The sequence below is a fragment of the Macrobrachium rosenbergii genome, chromosome 12, assembly GCF_040412425.1.
Source record: "Macrobrachium rosenbergii isolate ZJJX-2024 chromosome 12, ASM4041242v1, whole genome shotgun sequence".
Taxonomy (NCBI): Eukaryota; Metazoa; Arthropoda; class Malacostraca; order Decapoda; family Palaemonidae; genus Macrobrachium; species Macrobrachium rosenbergii.
The window spans coordinates 24,365,501-24,373,000 of NC_089752.1; positions in this window are offsets into that span (position 1 = coordinate 24,365,501).

Below are 7,500 nucleotides of genomic sequence, written 5' to 3' on the forward strand. Positions count from 1 at the left end.
TTCATTTCTTATTTGTATGTTACGTAATGTAAGATTCCTTTGGTTGCGGCTTTGGACCTTAGTTATTCTTTTATTGAACATACTGGTAATTCATGAGGTCTTGTTACAGAGCAGTTTTTTGTTGATAGTTTCTAATTTTATCGTTTGTATATTTATGTGTTTGTATGTATGTTTTTATTCCGTGGAAAAAAAGCCTTTGGCCTCGTTTTCGGTGAAAATAAAATTCCATTGTGCTCCTGTTAACCTAAGCAGTGAATTAGATACCGGTCGGATTTGGTACATGCATTTATTATTGGAGAAGTTAGTCTTGCTCGAACTCTCGACCTACCCGCGCAACAACTTCTCGTTGCTGGGAGAAAGGCGTTGGGTCTGGTATGATACATGCAACATACGCTACCGTCCCGTTGATGTCAGGCAGGGTAGCTGATCGAGACTTACGGTCTACCCTAAAGCCAAATCAAAAGTCCTTCAAAGAAGGCATCGTGCTTTACCCATACAAAAATGGGAAAAGGCACGTTAAAAGAAGAAGTCTTGAGAAAATGTAGACCAAAACAGTACCATAACATTTTAAAGTAACATTTTAAAGACACTTTTTTCAGAAGAATCCAGACGTTTCGATCTGATTAGATAATTTCTGTGGCACAGACGGGAACAGTGTTGACTGATTGTAAATGAGTGGCGTAATAATTACCAGGGTTACTGACTCCTGGTGAACAACTCTTTATTGTGTTATTCCACTTTTTTTTCAAAATAGAGTCAAAGCATGCAGGTGATCCACATCCTTTCACCCATAAAGGTGAAGACTCGTGATGAAGTCTACTATTTTGTAGTCGGTGATGTTATGTTATGGTTATTGTTGTCTCATTGTTTTCTTTCTTATTTTTCCAAAGTCACGGTTTCGCTAAACTCATTTCAATCCCTTGGTGGAGCCATAGGATTGATGTGATAAATCCATAGCTTTAAGGAATTATACTTCTCTTTCTCTTTTGTCTGTAACCTTTCCCTCGTCCATACATACCTGACAAATCCTGGTCAGACTTATTCACACCATCACCACCATATTGAGCATCTCACATGAGCTGCTAGTGTCATTCCACTCATCAGCCTCGTAATTTCCCAACTTGCATCATCAACATTCATTCTCGCCGTGATTCCATGTCATGCGAGGGGTGGGAGGATCCTTACACTGCGGAAATTATGTCAATTTGTTTTCGTAATTTTATTCGTAAGGGTATCATCATGCATGAGAATAATTCAGTTTACAATTCTTAATTCCTTTTGTGCTGGAAAACTTTTGATTGTAAAAGGTCTCAAGTGAACGAATTTTCCTGAATTATTTTTTTCACTTTTATTTCATTATGATAAGCGGTGCTTGTGCCAGATTTTCTTTGTACACTCGGCAAGGAAAGTGAGGATACAGCTTTTTAATCTTCGACATATATTGCTAATAATGCGACATCTGACAAACTTTAGAAAGGAGAGTCAGTCTTGTCTGTGTTTGCTTTTGCTTGACCTCCTATAACTTTCAATCATATCCTACGGTTCTGAAATCATTGATACTTAAATGCAGCAGTGTTTTTACAGTATTCATTCAAGTTGTAATTTGCAGCGACAGTTCTGAGCAAAATAAACATTTTTCGACATAACCTACCTACTAACCTTACATTGTATGAATTTATGACACCACAATGAACGGAATGCTTGCGTAATGGAAACGCGGATCTTCCATAATGAATCAAGAGTTAAATTTGAGCAATGTCCAACGAAAACATGGAACAATAAAGGAACGAATGCAGTGTTAAGGGATGAGAGAGAGAGAGAGAGAGAGAGAGAGAGAGAGAGAGATAGAGAGAGAGAGAGAGAGTGAGTTGCTGTTGTAAGCCTAGGCCTAGTATGTGGAGCCACTTATTTTCATTTTTTTTTTTTTCATTTAGAGATTGAGCGATACTATACTTGTATGTATGTTTTAGCAATGGAGAGAGAGAGAGAGAGAGAGAGAGAGAGAGAGAGAGAGAGAGAGAGAGAGAGAGAGTTGAGCTGCTGTTGTGCCTAGGCCTATATGTAGAGCTACCATTTTATTATTTTTTTCTTTTAGAGAGATAGCGATACTATATTTGTATAGTATGTTTTAGCAATGGAGAGAGAGAGAGAGAAAGTATGGTAACGTCAAGAAACATCCAGTTACTTGTGTTTTCCCGCTACTCCGCACATCATAGAGAACGCGCTTGCGGATTTTCGTAGATTTGGTCAACGTACCCTAGCTGTCACATCATTTACTGCCATTAATTCCAGCTGACCTTTAACACCGTGAAATATAAATATGAATGTGTAAAAATTAAATAAATTATCATTACCTCGTATGATGATGCAATAATAAGCCTGTTCATAACGGAAAACGAATAAATATTCCCGTTCTGATAAACAGTACCACACCGAGATATCCGTACACTATCTTTTAGATCTCTATGAACGAAGTCATCTGAGAAATTCTGATTACTTCGGACATCCATGGTGTTTTAAGCATCTGAACGTTTTTGTTTTGCAGATCTAATATATATGATATAATTTGCATTGTATTTTCATATTCTAGAGTAAATTTACCGAGATTATGTGTTTTATGTAAGAAAAAAATTAAAATTCGATGAACGAAATCGAATGAAAACTGTATCCTCACTTTTCTTGCCGAGTGTACATCAGCTGTTAGTATGAGATTTGATAATTCACTGAGATATTTGCTATTTTAGTAAATTAATAGCTTGACGCTGAAAAGATTATATATAATGCCTAAATGAAATTGCAGACCGTTATAATTAGTCGCACAATCCGTAATTTTTACAGTGTGCTTTACATGTTGGCTTAAATTTATTGTAAAGCAGTTTTAAATTTAATGCGTATTCGACTGCACGGGAACGTGGACCTTTCAAGCTCATTCTCGTCTGATGAGATTTTGAATCCGTGGAATAAAGGCGCTTTAGATGATAAAGTCGATGAAACCCATTACAAGGAGAATTAAGAATTTGGAATTAAAAGCATATTGTAATCGCAACACATCTGCTCCCAGTAACTACATGGCTTTTTAGTTATGCCCTGTATTACAATAAGCTTTTAAATTACAACTATATTCCGCCTCTACCTCATTAGGCATTCAGTTATTCGTGACTCCTGGAAACGAGTTACCCGTAGAAATTCGCTCACAAGTTTCATTGGTTCTCTTAATAGCCTGTTGTGGTTATATTGTTTTAACAGCAGTTTCTGCATAGAAACACCTTAAGAGGAACTTTGACAATGCTTATCGTCTATTTATGCAAGCAAGTTGTCTGGAATGGTTTTCAGAATATTTGTCTCGAGGGTTAACGTTCTGTCCTCTTCCCCTTTACAATAATAAGACTTTATTCTTGGAATCATTAATTGCTTCGATAATACCCGGAAGATATAATATGTAATAGCGAGGATTGACATAAGTACTTGCAACGCAATACTTTTTCGCTAAAACATCCGTACTTTGATCTGTTGTTTTGATTTCTCGCAGCAAGATGCATTACCTTTCATGAATGTTTGTTGTACACCAGAATGAATGAATATTGAATATATCCACACCACCCCTTGACAACAGGAAAGTGGAGTATACGTTTCGAATTACCTAAAAAGGGAAAATCTTGTATGACAATATTTCTTGAATACCTCAAAAAAATGTGGCATTGGGTTACCAGAGGTTTGGAACCGTTTAACCCTTTGTAACAAAGAATTTATTTGGATAAGAGTCTTTGTTATCGCCATTCTGTTGTGTTTTTACTTTGGATTTTAATCGGTTTGTATTTTTTATTTTACTTATTATGAATCTGTTGTTCATTTGTATGCCAGCAACGAATCATAGGTAAATATTAAAAATTCAATATCGCCAGGTAATTTATGTCTTGATATTTGAAAACATACAAAAATCGTACGTGAATTATGACAAAACTATCATGGTGGGGAGGGTTGATTTCGCTTTTAAGTACAGGTTTTGAATTCGGTTTGAATATGTACAACAGAGTCGAAATCAACTCTTATCTCTCGTGGTTTTATCGAATGGTTATAAAATACAAAAGGTATGAAGTAGGTTTGATTCGTGGCAGTGGCAGATTCACTTATCATTTATAATTGCGTTTCTTGTAAGTTACTCCCGTGGTGAAGTGAATTCGATATGAAAGGTGGCTTAATATTTGCGAGAATGAATAAGTCATGTGGGAAATAGTAACAAACCTATCATGAAATATCTGTGGTGGAGATGTATTGATATTGATTCTAAGCACAGAACCAAAATTAGAACGGAATATGTACAGTAGGCATTCCCAAGGTAAAATTATATCAAAGGAGAATTTAAGGATATTATTTGAGATATATGCAGTATACACACACACACACACACACACACACATACATATATATATATATATATATATATATATATATTATATATATATATTGTATATATATAAATATATATATATATATATATATATATATATAGATATATATATATATATATATGTGTGTGTGTGTGTGTGCATAAAAGTACTATGTGTATATATATTTATTATGTGTATATATATTTTTTTTAAGTTCCACACATGGCATGATAGATTTCACTGGCAAAACACGACGTTACCGCCCCTTTGAGCTAGGGATGGCTAGTTTGATGGAGCCCAAACGTTCATCAGGAGACAGCACCTGGTTCTCTCAGGTCCTAACTGGGCTGAGGTAGGGGCTTTTACCAAAAATACAGTTAAGTTTCTTGGGCGAGCAGTGAAATTTTCCAGATGATTGGTTATTGACTAAATAGGATTTTTCTTTTAGAGTTTTATTAATCTGATTCTTAGATGTTCGTCTACTTTATTAATCTCCTTTCTTCCCTTTTTTATCTTCTATCTTTTAGTCTCTGTAGTTATAGGATGAAAATGTTAAATGGAAAGGCTTGTGCTACCTACCTTTATTTTCAAGGAATCTTTCTCGAGTGCCGTCGTTAAAATCAATTGTAACAAAGGTTAAGGTTTTTTCTTTTGCACAAAAAATTCGAATATATTTCATGTCCATTTTTAAAGGAATCTTGTGGACATTTAAGGAATCAGCCTTCGATTAGAAAATATCACAAAATTTTGCCAGTCCGTGTTCACAGTTGCCACTTCATGTGGAACAAAGAAGTGGGAGTTAAAGTACCGTTTAGTAACCCAAAGTCATGGATCAGGACGTTTTTAACGTCTGATTTTTGCTCTGCAGTACATATTTCAGCATAATTGTTGTTCTGAAGGAAAGGAATTGTATCACGGTAACCCTTGTGTAAGATAAGTTTCTGCCTTCATTGTTAAAGTTTTGCCGCATACCTGAGCTCTTTTATTATATACAGATAAGTCTTGGGAGCCGTTTTTCACCGATGTAAGGAAATCTAATTTTTAAGAATGATCCCTGTATGTACTTATTCATATGGATTTATGTAGATTTTGAGAATCTTCATTATTGCTGTAATAATGCAAGAATAATTGCCTTTATATATATATATATATATATATATATATATATATAATATATATATATATATATACATATATATATATACATATATATATACACCTATATATATTTATGTATTTATTTATTTATATATTTATTTATTTATTTATTTATTTATTTATATAAAATGTACAGTGACCTGTCTGCTCGGCTAATCTGATCAGCCAACCAGTCCCTTTTACCACTAAATCATCGGTGGCTAACTTAAGATGGTATTTTGTTTGAGGAGCAACATAATACTTGAAATTTATTTCCTTGCGTATATGCGCCCTCTCACGCTTGTTATTGGTGTGAGAGATGGAGAATAAATCTTTCTTTTTCTCGGAAGCAGCATGCGGTGCCTCTGGAAAGTGTGTGGATAAATATGTAGATCATGTTTACCTTACGGCAAGTCTCTTCTTGTTCACCATGTTTGTAGCTCTTCGTTGTGAGAGTCGGTAGAGTTGTGGGCTAGCACTCGCTAGTCCCGAGTTCGAGTCTCCGGCCGGCTAATGAAGAATTAGAGGAATTTATTTCTGGTGATAGAAATTCATGTCTCGCTATAATGGTTCCGGATTCCACACAGTAAGCTGTAGGTCCCGTTGCTAAGTAACCAATTGGTTCTTAGCCACGTAAAATAAGTCTAATCCTTCAGGCCAGCCCTAGGAGCTGTTAATCAGCTCAGTGGCCTGTAAAACAGGTAAAACTAAGGTATACTTAACTTTTTCTCACCATGTTTGTTAAGCTCTCTCTCTCTCTCTCTCTCTCTCTCTCTCTCTCTCATTAAAAAATCAAGAGAGAAATCTCATTTGTAAAAGGCAGTTCATGATTTATAGAACCTAATAATTTCATCTAGACATATTTCCTATAACTCTTAGCATATTTTCTAAGTGTTGTAAATTTTTGAACTATTTTTAAATCCGTATTTTGTGGATTGTTGCTTACACATTCTTTTAAGAGGATGTCATAGGCCCTGATATTTTCACGTAGGTGCGAAATCAGTACTGTATTTTAAAATATGTTTCCCTCGATGACATAAAGAAATATAGAAATTACGTCGTAATATATTACTATTGTTTCTTATATTGATTTTATAGTGTCATCTTTCGTTCTAAAAAAATGCTTTTTTCTGATGTTAGTGAGGGCCATGTTTAAGTCATGTATTCCCTTTCACTGTCAATGGACCAGTGTTTTTAATTCAGAATATGGATTAATATACGTCACGGGGAGGAATACGTGATAGGAACATTGCACCGCATTATGGCGTCCATTAATCATTCACTTCTGTACCAAACTTCGCTTTTATTTGTGATAAAAATTTAGTGAAATAGGGTAATGTCACATCACTAAACGAGATTTATAAAAGAAAGCTGTCATTGTCTTGATGTTACACACACGTCAACTAAATGGAAGGGTCTTTAGATGTCTGCTTCTTGCTTTACGTCGTTGTCGCTCTAGAAGAAGAAAATATCTTACATTACTTCGTCCCTCACTGTGAAAAATCTTCCCGCCTTCCTATTCTCGTTTGTTATGTGAAGAAAGCAAGTTTAGTTTTATCATTGTTGTAGACAAATTTAACGCACGGAAGAGAGTTTTCGTGATATTTGTGAAGGAGATTACGTCATTTATAGATTTGGAGATTCTAATGTGTTTTTTAATATGGTAAAAGTTATTTCTGTATTTACTTATTTATTTGTTTATTTTAGTGGGTACATTCCGGACGATGATTCTTTTTCTCGGCTGATCTGACCACTCAATCAGTCGACTGTAAGACAGGATCATCTCAGGCTTAGTGGTCTAGATTTCTCTAAACAACTCATTACTTCACTTTTACTCTCATGTGAATGAGGGTGTTCTACACGTGTGTGTGTGTGTGTACACGTATATATATGGTGTGTATGTATGTATATATATATATATAAGATATATATATATATATATTATATATATATATACATATATAAATGTATATAT